The 12,460-nt window shown below is 41.1% G+C and overlaps 1 long non-coding RNA gene across 3 annotated transcripts; it reads left to right on the top strand.

Moving 5' to 3' along the window:
• Positions 1-342: 342 nt before the first annotated feature.
• On the top strand, positions 343-4,334 carry LOC123189168 (uncharacterized). Of its 3 annotated transcripts, none has more exons than XR_006495624.1 (4): positions 343-2,402; positions 2,550-2,612; positions 3,169-3,273; positions 3,475-4,334. It is a non-coding gene; the product is annotated as an uncharacterized lncRNA (long non-coding RNA). The 3 variants fall into 3 exon arrangements; XR_006495625.1 differs by having other exon boundaries at positions 3,355-4,334; XR_006495623.1 differs by having other exon boundaries at positions 3,169-4,334.
• Positions 4,335-12,460: the final 8,126 nt, after the last annotated feature.

Here is a 12,460-nt window from a genome sequence, read left to right as displayed (position 1 = left end):
TGGTTTCCGTTTTTGTTTGCTGCAAATTCAACCCTAATCTGGGGACTCCGAGCTCCCCTCGTTCCCCTGATCTGTAGGCACCGTCTGTGCGTGCTTGGGGCTTTTCTGTTGGATTAAACCCTAACACCTCCTCGATTTTGCACCCCATTTCTAACCAATTTTTCATCTGATGGTGTCCTTTGGATTCGGCAGGCAGGGTGATGGACTGGCGCGATGGTACTGCTTGTTTCCTCAGCGCCTGTACGGCCCATTTTGATCCAACAATGACTTGTGAAACTCTGTTCTGTTTGCAGATTGGAACCATCGATGGTTAATGGATCATCACTATGGTGAATATTTCTACTAGCGTTCTACTATATTTTTGTTCGGCTGAATATGTCAGCGTAAATCAGGGAAATTCTATGCCACACATCCCTTTGTACATGGTAGTGCTGAATTTATTTGCCCAGTCCAATGCGAGGGCTTTTCAGTTATCAGGTCATTCATGATTCTTCCATAACGTGTTGTTGCCACAGCTAGAGATATTCTTGCAGATGTAGACTCTGACAGCTTCACCCATAAATGCACCTAAATAACCTTGAACAACTATGAACTTAGAGGCACAGAAGTTTTCAAGAAGATCGATATTGGTTTGTAGTATATCATTCTGCTAATGCATTCACCGTAAGGGGAAGAGAAAATTCCTTATATAACACTGTTTTAAATATTGTTTCCTTATTTGACACTGAAAACTTTTTTCTTCCTTATGTAACACCATGTCTAAATTTTATGTCCTTTATGACACTTCCATCCATTTTAAGCCTTAACGGTGTCAAATGACACCTGAAAAGACCAATTTGCCCCTCATTGGGTATGTGACCAAAAAATTTACGTTGTTGTTTAGCTTCAATATGTGACTTTATTTGGATGGTGTTCGACGTGATTTTGTACCAAAGAGAATTTAATTACTGACAAATAAAATGAATGCAGAATATACAGTGAAGCAAACATGCACAAGTACATGCATGCGGTATCTCATCTTTGATTAGTTTTGCACGTACATAACTAGAATACTAGGCCCGTAAGGGATTCAATTACCTGGGTTTTTGGAACTTTTTTTTACTGCCCTTGTTTGAGCGACACGTGTGCACGGTGGTTTCACTATTGATTTCATCTTTTGCTTGGTGGGGTTGTTTAGGCACGTTTGGTTCTGTGCGCCGTTGCCATGACAGGTGTCCTTGTGAGGTTGACTGCCTATTCCATCGATGGACACGTTGCCTTCTGGGCTTTTCTGGTGGGTCTCACGTTACCTTGAGCGGTGGTCTTTCAGATATTTTATTGAGTCTCCTCTCGCGCGAAGACTCGAGACGAGTGTGGTGCCACCGGTTGGCCGCCGTATATGCCTATAAAAGGGGTCTTCTCCTTCGTGGCGGTCGCTGCCTCGCCTCCTCGATCGCCTCCTCGCCCTACTGTCCCATCTACCCTAGCCTTTCAACTCCGATCTTTTGTCCGTGTGGAGCTGGTGGCAGGCGTACGGCCAAGGAGACGAAGCAACGGCGGCGTGCCACCGCCACCTCCGATGCACAGCAGCCACGGCACCACCGGCACAAGATTCACTTGGGGAGCACAACCGTCGAGCAAGAGAGGCCCACCGGCCATGGCCGACCGGACAGATTAGAGGCGAGGTGGATTCTGCCGGCAAGGCCCTCTTCCTTTTCTCATGTTCTGCGTGATCTGAGGCGGGAGGCGTTGAATCCTTCCCGATTGGCCTTCTTCCTCCTCGATTTGGCCCTTCTTTCCGGCCTCCGCTCATCTCCGGCCCGTTATCGTTCGGTTCCCGTGACCCGTCCACCCATGGAAGACCGCGGCCCCGCATCCTCTGAACGTCGCAGTTCTTCTCCATGAAGACTGTGCCCTTCATAGTCCGACGGGGCTTCGTGCTCTTCCTGCACGAGGAAAATAGCATATGGTGTCGTCCATGGCGTCTCGCTAACTCTAGCACGTCAGAGATGACGGGCCACCTGACAACGAGCTCAATTGCTCTGAACTTCAGCCTGCATTGCTTGGACCTTTTTATTCAGATGTCCAATTCTTATTTTCTGATGTGTTGTGTGAAGGTTTATGGTGAGGAGAGGAGAAGTGGTCGTTCGGGTTCTGCGAGAATGGCATGTGTGCAGGTAACTCGGAAATTCCGGATTTCGGTATTCTATTTACATCCGAGAGGAGGAGAAGAAGTGTTGCACGGTCATATTTTATTTCAGAGTTAATATTCCATAATTGTATGATGAATTGAACCTGAACATTGAAAGTGGCACTTGCAAAACACAAATTTTCAGTTTTGATTGATACTTTATGAAAGAATATGTTGGCGGACATGGCAATACAGTTTCATATCGAAAACCACTCCGATTGAAGTATCTGTGGTAAGAATATACTAACTGTCTGGGCCTCTGGATGTAGTTAGCCTCATCTGTAATATATTTGCGCTTCATACATATACTAACTAAATGTTGCACGGTTGATCTAAAAAAAAAGTAGCACTACTGATCTACTGTATGTAAGTATTGCAGGTTCATGTACAGTATTGTTTGATAAATTGGTGGCAAATAGCTGTGTGAGCTTCATTTGGTCAGGTATTTTTTGATATCCTACTTTCATCTGGTATAACTGCATGGGCTGTAATTGTTTACTGCATTTTGCATGACATACTTTATTACTGTATCATATATATTACTTGTATTTTTTGTGTTTTCTTATTGCTTCTTTGCTACTGATTTCGCCACAACAAATTTTATTTTGTTCTCTGGCGCAAAACCTTTATTTGACCTGATTTGTCAAGCTATCCAGCTATTGTCTTATATATTACTCCCTCCGTCCCATAATATAAGAACGTTTTTCACACTAGTGTAGTGTTAAAAACGTTCTTATATTTTGGGACAGAGGGAATATAACACAAAATGCCATGTTAGAATGACCCTTGATTTCATCAGACCCGGATGGTTTTAGTTTGTCATGATGGTTGGCGAAGTAGCTTCTTACCAAGCTATACTATGATGATGAGTAAAGTCAACATTTTTGTTGTTGCAAGGATCACGGAGAAAGAAATCACTATTCAATAGACAGTTGATTGATCTTCTGTAGCATCTTTCTTATAAATTAGTTTTGTTCATAGCCAGTTCCTCTTTCCAGGTTGTTTCGACTGCATGATGCATGAGACATGGATTCCTAAGGATTGTTCAAGTGCATTCAGTGTTAACAGATGGAACACAGATTAGCCTTGGCCACAATGAGCAGGTGAGTCTTATCATCTTGCATCTTCGTTACATCTCATGCATCACTCTCTTTTTTATTTCCTTGTCTCCTCTGATTTCTTAGAAAAGAACCATATGTTGTTACTTGAAAGAGGCAAAGGTCTCAAAGATCTCAAAGTTCCTTCTTCATTTTTGAGGTTGGCAGTCCTAAACTTCACACAAGTATGTTCTCTTGTGTCCACAGAAGGAGTACAATATGGGTGACTGCAGGTACGTCCCCAGGGACACCGCTACGTCACTGTTGAAGGAATCACAGTTGTGCTGGAAGGTCCTGCCTTCCTGCTTGCTGTGTCTGCCTTCTCATCTTATTTTATGATCGTTTATATGAAGAAGCAGCAGCAACTTGATTTTGTTTTCTTGCGTAGTAATATGTGAGCTGCATTTGCAGACATATATGGGTCAAGTCACTCTTTGTTAGTTAGATGTTGTTAGTGTTTTTCTATCAGACATGGTTCTGCAATGGGGTTGACTGCCTAAGGCTCACTCAGATTTTGGACTTGCTTAATAACTGCTTCCTTTCATTAAGATGTGAGGTCCTGATCCCAATGACAGAGCATCATCGCCCTCTGAACTAATGTTCATGCGAGTTCATTGTTTGATTTTGTTGAACCATGCAAGTTCAAAATTTGATGAAGCCATGCAACTGGTAGATGAATCAACAAAGCATATATTTGCAGTGTTCCGAAGTACCGTGTTCCTTCTTTACTCAATAAAATTTAGTGTTGCATTTGCCTGGTATAAGAAAGATAGCGCAATGCCGACAGATAGAGCTTTATTTGCCGGGTATTAATTTACACATAGCAGGCTGAGGAGAACACAGATACACGGCCAGCTGCGCGGATTAGCCGATGGAACCAATAACAGGGGAAAGGACGGAAAATAGGAAGGAGACGGTCAGATTGGCAGCTAATCAATTGTTTTTAGGCAGCACTAGAGAATTAATGAATGCATGATGTACAATTTTCTCTGATTTTCTAACAAATGTGAAATGTTGCTCAACTAATATTTCAGATGTAAATTAATATTCAGTCGCAGAAATTGATATATGTACTTCCTTCATTTTCTGCTATCTTTTTCTACTATGTGTTCATGCCTTCAAGTCCAGACAGACAACTTCATAACAATTGTTCTTGCAATTTAGATCTATTTTGTATTTTTTCTACAAATTAATACAATGAAAGTTTACTTGAAAAGATTGTATGAATAGCATAAGCACACTATTATTTTGATGTCTCATCATGCTTTCAAATTCAAAGAGACAACACTATAGCAATTCTGGTCGTCAGGCTCGATTTGTAATTTACTTTAGAACTACTGTATGAGGGTTTTAACTTGACCAGACTGTGCATGAACAGCATATATACACAATATGATCTCTTCTGCTGTCATGTTGAAACAAATTAACATGTACTCCCTCCGTCCGAAAATACTTGTCATCAAAATGGATAAAAAGAGATGTATCTAGAACTAAAATACGTCTAGATACACCCTCTTTTATTTATTATGATGACAAGTATTTCCGGACGGAGGGAGTATATCGTATGTGCGAAATTGCAATACACCCGAAGACCCGTAATCAACATGTGTATATATGAAAAATCATAATACCCCGAAGACCAAGCTGTCTCTGCCCTCTGTGATCGGGAGAAACCAGCAAGCTCCAACTTCTACCCTCTGTCACGATATCACTGAGACAACCCAATAGGCAATTCCACCTCAGCTCCAAATATTGCATTATAAAGATGAATAACTCTTATCTAATCGTACTTCCCAGTTTCTTTGTATTCACGTTCGTATTATGTACAATTGTCATTAATAAACAATTAGTAATAAACAACCAGGGACAATTGTCTCTCACATCTTGTACAAGGCTACTCAGCTGCACAAGAATGGAATAATCAGCCGCACAAGAACGGAGTAAGACAAGGAAAAGGAATTACAAATACAGAAACAGTAAAAAGCAAGCCTTGTCAAGGCGAACAAGAACCCTCAAAAAAGTTTGTCTTCAATTTTGAAATATTTTGCTAATCTGTCTAGAGTCAGAACATGCACACAACAATAAGTTTAACATTGTCTTCATAGGAAACAAACCACCAAAAAAAAGAGCAGAAGAACTAGCTTCATATCTCTATCACTACGTCACAGAAACAAACCCAGCTAGAGGCCAGCTGGAGGATCAACATCTCATGTCTAAGAAAAGCAAAGAGCTTTGCAACTCTGCATCCAGTACTCACTATCACTACGTTTTGTAGATCACTTATGTGCATGTACCAATTAAATGTACCCTTTTCCTGTATGATCTACTTTGTCAGAAATCAAGCCTTTAATCGATTTATCAAATATTACAACAAACTAAATTGCTTCTTAATCCATGTGGCGCGGCGTGCCGCCGCGCACTACCTGCTAGTACATATTAGGTTGCTCACGTACTCTTACGTGCTAGTCAGGCCTGGTGCTAGTATCTGCATGCATATTAGTTGGGCTCGTGGCTTTTGGGTGTCGGCAACCGTACAGTCTGATTAGCCTGTAGCCGGAAAATACGCGTACATATTGAAATAGGCGCGTGCCGGCCACCCATGTATCAGCAGCTTGCCGTAGGACCATCTTCACGAATGTTGCACGCACAAGCCCATCCTCACGCACGTATCGCTCGCATAAGTCCATCCTCGCGCATCGACGAGCACACATGTATTGCTCATCTGCTTATGATGTGCTGTACTCCATCTCATCCAGAGGAGCCAGGCGGCCAGCGTCCAGTCGAAGCCGAGGCACAGCCTCGTTGCCTACCGCGACGCTCCGCATAAGCAGTTTGAAAGTGTTCGTTCCCTCTATCACAGAATACACACAAATTTAGGTCATCTATCACATGAGGGGTAAATAGGTCTTTTTAGGTGTCATTTAACACCGTTATGGCTTTAGATGGATGGAAGTGTCATAAAAAGCATAAAATTTAGACACGGTGTTATATAAGGGAGAAAAAAAAATTCAGTGCCAAATAAGGCAACAAATTTTAAGACAGTGTTAAATAAGGAATACTAAGAATACTAGGCCTTCCTTTTTTCTGTTTTTTTTTGGAATTTTTTTACCGCTGTTGTTTGAATGACGCGTGTGCACGGTAGTTTCCTAGAATGTGATTGATTATATTTTTTGCTTGGTTGGTCTTTTAAATATGTTTGATTTTGTTGTCCTATGTGCCCTTGTCTATTCACGTGCCATCGTATTAGAGAGTTTCTTTTTCTTTAATTTGATTGATTGTACGTGTCCGTTCTTGCGCGCCACACGCCGCTGCATGTCGCCACGTCCACCTCACATGCAGTTGACCAGCAATTTCATCGGTGACACGTTGTCTTCTAGAATTTGCTGGGATTTTGTCTCCTCCAATTTATCTCTCTCGCATACTTTCCGGTCAAATCGTTTGGCACCGCTCCACCGCTGGAAGCGCAAATAAAAAGGCTCCCGCATGTGCCCAAATGCCCAGTACTAGCCAGCGGATCGCAAGGGAGCTCCTCCACCCCAGACGCGGCCACCTCCTTTTTCCACCGGCACCGGGACGGCGCGGCAGCCCCCTTTTTCCTCTGGCACTGGGACGACGCGGCCGCCGCCTATGCTGCTCCATCCCACCGCAACGTCGTCGCTGGCCCTAGCCACGACTTCGTCGACGCAACGACCGGATCGGCGGATCCAGCCCGTATGGTGCGGCGGCGGCGGCTGAATCCATGACGGCGACGACGTCCAGCGGTTCCCGCCGGCCCAAGCAGGTCCATCTTCTCCTCCAACCCCTCTCATGGGCTCCTCGCTGTCGCCTCGATGGCTGGGGCCCCTCCGCAACCGCCGGCCACCGACAGCAGCCCCAGGGCCGATGATGACTTCCAGGCTGCGGCATTGCTCAACACCGGCGACCTCGACGCCTAGCCCCAGCAAGCATCTCTCTCTCTCTCCCCCCGTTCTTCTTTTATGTTGTGCCAGTACGTACCACGGTGGCCATCCATTGTCCAGGCCCGTCCATGCATTGCAGGTACTCATACTTCTCTTCTTCCTGAATAGTTGCTCTTCTGGCATCCACTGCTTTTCTCTGATTTAACCCCTATAATTTTTCATCTTCGGTTGTGCAGATTTTTGTGTATGTGACTATAAGGTGTTTGATGAAAAAACAAGCAAGGTAGGAAAAGATTTATTTCTGTTTATGCTCTTTTGTGTAATCAATATTTCTTTTTCTTCTGCTGGGTGGTTGGGGGTTTGTTTTGGGATGTTTCATTGAATTTGAAAAGACTTTTCATGCTTACTTGGAGGCACCAAGGTCAACTAAGTCTGATCCTAGCATAAGTATACTCAAAGGGAGTATTAATTAGGCACAGTCTGTTTAGAACATTGCACTGTGTTTTTTGCTTTGCTAATACTGATGTGTAAGTCAAGAATGTGCGAGTATATGGACCTTTCTCTTTTGAATAAAGAGATGTGTAAACAACAAACTGATGCATAAACGTACAAATTTTGTTCACTAGATACACTGCATGTTCAACACAGATGATCATCCTTGATATGACAAGGTCAACTATTTTCCTAATAATTAGTGGTTATTTCCTATGAGGGAGCCTTTCTACATCTCACATAGCAGATCTTCTTTGCAATTCTCTTGCTCTCTCATAAGAAGCTATACTTGCAAGGGCCTCAAAGAAAAAAGTCTGTATTCAACAGACAGTATTGAAGCATCATTTTCGAATATAAATTGGTTTTGTTTATACTCTGGAGATATTACCTCTCTCAACTCTTATCATATGGCAGAGACTGAATGATCCTAACGGCAAGATGTCGACATAGTATCTAGGTCTCAGTATACACACTAAAAAAGAGCAGTTGTTTCCCACTCATCTTTTCAACAACCGTAAGTATTTTCCAACTTTTTGAGTGACATAGAATTCTATGTTATGTTTGATTCCTTGCAACCAACAAAAAGGAGTGGCTAACACTCTATTGTTTGTTCTATATTTTCATACTTGTTTTTCCTTCGGCTACCTCACACTAGAAAGGGGGAGAAGTGGGTAGCTAGCTTTTTTCATACTTGCTTTTCCTTCGGCTACCTCACACTAGAAAGGGGGAGAAGTGGGTAGCTAGCTTTTTTCAAGTCCAGCAGAATTTATCATTGATCTATGCATGATTAAACACTAATTGCGGCATTCATTGTGTACTACTACAGTCTTATTGTTGATATGGTTCTCTTACATTGGTTGAACAAGCTGTGTATTATTGAGTAATGCTGAATGGAACTATCTATTTCTTTTGCCGATGGTGGAGGAATTACTGATCTCAAGTTGCCTGCAAGCTTCATGGACTGCTCTGAGTTGAGTGCCAACTGCTAAGGTACTATCCTAATATATATAAGATTTCCCATCGGAAACTTGAAATCGTAGGGTATACCAAACTGTTGCATTATGGCCATTCGTTCATTTTGTTTGCATTAATGTATGAAGTCTTTTCTCTCGGTGTTGGAAGACAAACTGAAAAATGTTCCCTCTATTTACAGTTATGTTCACTTTAGATATATGAAATCTTTGATTTATTTTGTCAATTGTGTTCTTCATCAGATGTTGTTCTTAAAAGGTTGCTGATTACACCTAGAAAGGTCCTCCTATAAAAGTAGAGTTGCGCTCTTTCACGCACATCACCCATGGATCTCAGTGGATCTAGATAGGCAACATTCAGATTGCGAAAAACATAATTTACCTGCTATTCTTTCTGGCCGACAATAATCTTCCCGGCGACTAATATATATATGATTCTTGGGCTCATCACAAGATTATAGTGGGCATGTGCATTTTCTGTAAGGGAAGATCATAGAACACATGTAACTTGGTTCTATCTGAAACAAAGAAACTATACACTAGATAAAATGATTAGTCTCTGAAGGGTTAAGCTTATTTTTGGTTAATCTACTGCTTCAAGTTTGCTTCATCAAATGATGCCTTTTTTAGCCATTTTAATATTTTACATTATGGCATTCCATGATAGTGTGCCCACTTATTCTGTAGCCACCCTTTCTGATGACCAAATCATGATATTACTTTGTTTTTCTTTTTGATACGTGTGTGAATTTTCCCAGCACTAAACAACAATGCCATGAATACAACATAAGATATGACAGTAAGGTTTGCTTACCCTTGGTGATCATCCAAGAGTTGATGTTTTATCTCTGAATTGGGAACAATAGTTCAACTAAATGAATAAGGACGCTTATGCAAAGGCGGTTCTTATAAACAAATATTATAGTATGATTATTTATGTTGTGCACCTGCAAGATGCTATTACTTGTCCTATAGGATTGATAGGGATAATAATCTTACTCGGATCTGGACTATAACATTTTTGGTTTCAGGTATGTAGAATTATGGCTTTAGGTTGTAACCTGGGTGGTCAGTAGATTAGATTTCGCGGAGCTTTTCAAATCTGTTCAAACATCTCAGTGGATCAGATTTATGTACTTATTGTATCATCGTCCTTTTAAAAGGAAATGTACCATTTTTTGTTTAAGTTTGTTGACCAAGGTTGTCAAAGTAGTAAACTCAGCCACTGTGGCATATGGCTTTAGGTTGTAACCTGGGTGGTCAGTAGATTAGATTTCGCGGAGCTTTTCAAATCTGTTCAAACATCTCAGTGGATCAGATTTATGTATTTATTGTATCATCGTCCTTTTAAAAGGAAATGTACCATTTTTTGTTTAAGTTTGTTGACCAAGGTTGTCAAAGTAGTAAACTCAGCCACTGTGGCATGATCAACTTTTATGAGCAACTTCTTTATACTGGGCAAATCAAATGTAGGTCCAAGTGGCTTCGCGACAGGGTTTGGAAACACTGCTTGTTGGTGACCATGGGATGCCCGTAGGAGAGACAAATAAACATAGCATACAGAGAAATAATTGATTCATCACAAGTACATGCAGTCTTTCTTTGGTCATACATGCAGTTTAAGTTTGGTTGCCAGACCATTTTACTCAATTTAGTTATCTTATTTTCATTTGAGAACATCTTAATGTTCTCGCTTTGTGCTGGTAAAGGAAGGCAAGTGTCGGAATTCTGGTTACATTGATGTTTTTGCCGTCAGTACAACATTGCCATGTACTGATATATATGGGGTAATAAGCTTCAGTGTATGAAGCTATTGTTAACTTCTGCTCCCATCATGCACGGCGTTATCCTTTGATGTATAGCTGCACTTATTAGCAATGTGTGTCACCTGTTAGCGATGTACACAGTGATTTCTGCAATTCTTACGGGAGAGTCACCTCTGTTTAATGCACCTGTTTCAGTAGAAGCACAAACAACCCTCCATGAAAACTTCTACAGTTTTATGTTTACATCACAAATTCACAATACAGAGACATGAGTTTTTATAATTAAGTTGGGACATTAGTTTTAGTATAGTTTCTGATTGTATCTTCAATGACTTGTTGGACAGCCGTACTTTCTAGCATATCAACCTGATACAAACTCTTACATTGATGTAACAACTGTTTCCCTAAGAAGACTCTTACACTGGTTGCAGTTGCCTGTACTAGAGTCGTCCATGGTGTAGTGTAACTAGATCTAATGAATGGCTTAGCAACAAATTAAGTCTTGGGACGACTTACCAAGCATTATACAAAAAACAAGTAGCTTATCAATCCATGTAGCGCGGCGTGCCGCCGCGCACTACCCGCTAGTTCTCTCTAAGGGGAATCCACTACTGGGGAACATATTTAACCTGTTAGCTGGTTGAAAGGAACAGCTAAATCATCTTATCTTGGAACATATTGTCTCAGAAGTATCACCCATCACCAAAGTCTTTTTTAAGTGATGCGCCACAAATAAAGCTATTAAGATTGTCAAGAACAGCAGAAGTGCTGCATGGCTTATTTCTGATCTTTTCAGTATTGTTATGTAGCAGTCATGCTCATTTTTCATCCATATAACTGCTTCCCGGACAGGAAGCCATAGCCTTCAGTCTTCCCACCTTATCTAAAATAAAACACACATATTACATTAGGACAAAAGGCTTCATTGAGCTTTAATATGTGGTCTGACCCTTGGCAATCATGTACTTCGTATACACATATCGGTGCTTGCCACTTCTGTATCTCGAATGGTAGTTCTTCCATGGATTTTCTTTTGCAGACCTTGTTTTTTGGAGTTAAGAAGATCCCTGAACCCAAAGGCATGCTATTGTACTCTAATTATAGATAGTTTACTTCTGATTTGTTAAGTTCCCTTATTTTAGTGATACTTTCAGGTCTCAGAACTGTATTTTTTTTAATATTCTTGAAGTATAATTTTAAGGATGAAACCAAGTATTGTTCTCTTCTCACCAACATGGAGGAACATATACCGGTACACATGAGTACGTAGGGGTACTATTTTTGTAAAAGAACCCCGCGCGCGCGGGGGGGTGGGGGGGGGGTTAACAGGTGAACAGGTGAACATGATTCCACGTGCAGCCATACGAATAGTAAATCCAAAAAATATACTAGAAAATTTCAAAAAAATCTGAAATTTTGGGATATCCAACTTGGTCGACTATTTTTTTTTCAGTTTTTTTAATCTTTTATAGTATTTTTTCGAATTTACTACTCATAAGGGGTGCGCGTGGAACCATGTTCACCAAATTCCTGTCCGACTAAGTTGTTCTACAATCTTCCAATTTCATTTACTGAAAGTGTTTGATTATGTTGCAGGAAATGCCAACTATGTTTGGATCACGTGTTTGTAGTTATCCAGGACAAGGAAAGAACAGAAAATCTCACACATCAATCAATTATAGCAGCCTCACATATCATACCAAAATTTGGCCTGAGTATTTATTTATCTTCCTTTCTTTCCCATGTTGTGTGTCATTTACTTTCCTTTGGAAGTAATGGGGTCATTTCCTTTTCTGCTGCCTTGTCGTTGAACTACACGAGGACACAGGTCTTTTCTTTGAAAGATGAAATGAAAGTGACATGCTTACCGTTCCAATCAGGACAATTAAGGTACACTTAACAAAGCACATGCTTTTTAATTTCCTGTCTGTTTTTTTTCCTTTTCTGATGTGATTCAAGCCAACAAGTAGCATGGCTGGTCTCCGTATCTGATTATGATGATGTGGACTCAAACTGAGATGTCTTTATTGAGTAAACATAAATCAATCGGCTTGCAAAGTTGACC

The sequence above is a fragment of the Triticum aestivum genome, chromosome 2A, assembly GCF_018294505.1.
Source record: "Triticum aestivum cultivar Chinese Spring chromosome 2A, IWGSC CS RefSeq v2.1, whole genome shotgun sequence".
NCBI classification, from domain to species: domain Eukaryota; kingdom Viridiplantae; phylum Streptophyta; class Magnoliopsida; order Poales; family Poaceae; genus Triticum; species Triticum aestivum.
The sequence above is the reverse complement of the archived record's forward strand: the minus strand, read 5'-3'. Positions and strand labels throughout refer to the sequence as shown.